Consider the following 883-nt stretch of genomic DNA (forward strand, 5'->3'; position numbering starts at 1 on the left):
TCCTTCTGAGTCTTCTGGGAACTGGTCAAGGTCACATAGGAGGTAAATATCTACTAATTTTGGTTAATATATAACTATAGTATATACTATATAAATTGTCCAAAATGTTCTTTTTTTTTTTTTACATTCTCAAGGTGTTAGCATCTTCAATTGTCTCCAATCTTGTTTAAAGCTGACTTTCAGAGGGTGTTGCTGAGTAGACTGGCTGAGGCCTTGGCACAGAGAGAAGTATGGATGGGCTCTCCTAAGGATTGGGTGAGCAACGAGGCCAAGAAACAGCAGGCTCTACAAGAGGGTGGAACTTTGAGGTAAAATCTTCTACAGATGTGATAATCAACTGACCTACAGTAATTAGATCAGTTAATAGTCTTTTGCCTGAAAACTGATCACATAACATGAATCCTTAATTCACAGTTCAGAATGTTTTCATATCCATACAGGAAGTCATGTTTTGGGTATTGATTGTTTGTTTGTTAGTTATATCACACCTATTGAATACCCCTGTGTCAGAAAGATCACACCAAGACATACTACAAAAGGCTTACATATACTTACACTATACAGGAATATAAAACTAGTGATAATATGAAAGCAATACAAAAACATAATAGAAGAATCACACATTCCTCGTTATGTGATAGCATATAATACTCAAATAGCACACCTGATATTTCATGTTCATATATAATATGTAAAGATCAATTATGTAAAGATATTATTGTATAAGGATGTTATGTAAGAATGTTTTCCAAAATACCTTCACTATCTTTACCTGGTAGACATACCCTGTGGCGCTGTCTTCAGTCCACCATCACGCCGATCTTGGCCAGTATGGTGGAACTTATGGACAGGAATGCAAATCTGGACCTGCTCTCCGATCAAA

The 883-nt window shown here is 36.1% G+C and overlaps 1 long non-coding RNA gene across 1 annotated transcript; it reads left to right on the forward strand.

The window, feature by feature from the left end:
- Positions 1-883, forward strand: LOC147819664 (uncharacterized). The gene is made up of 3 exons (XR_015436730.1): positions 1-42; positions 173-308; positions 780-883. It is a non-coding gene; the product is annotated as an uncharacterized LOC147819664 (long non-coding RNA).

Source organism: Seriola lalandi, unplaced genomic scaffold (assembly GCF_002814215.2).
Source record: "Seriola lalandi dorsalis isolate HSWRI2012SDOR001 ecotype SW California unplaced genomic scaffold, Sedor1 jcf7180002050863, whole genome shotgun sequence".
NCBI classification, from domain to species: domain Eukaryota; kingdom Metazoa; phylum Chordata; class Actinopteri; order Carangiformes; family Carangidae; genus Seriola; species Seriola lalandi.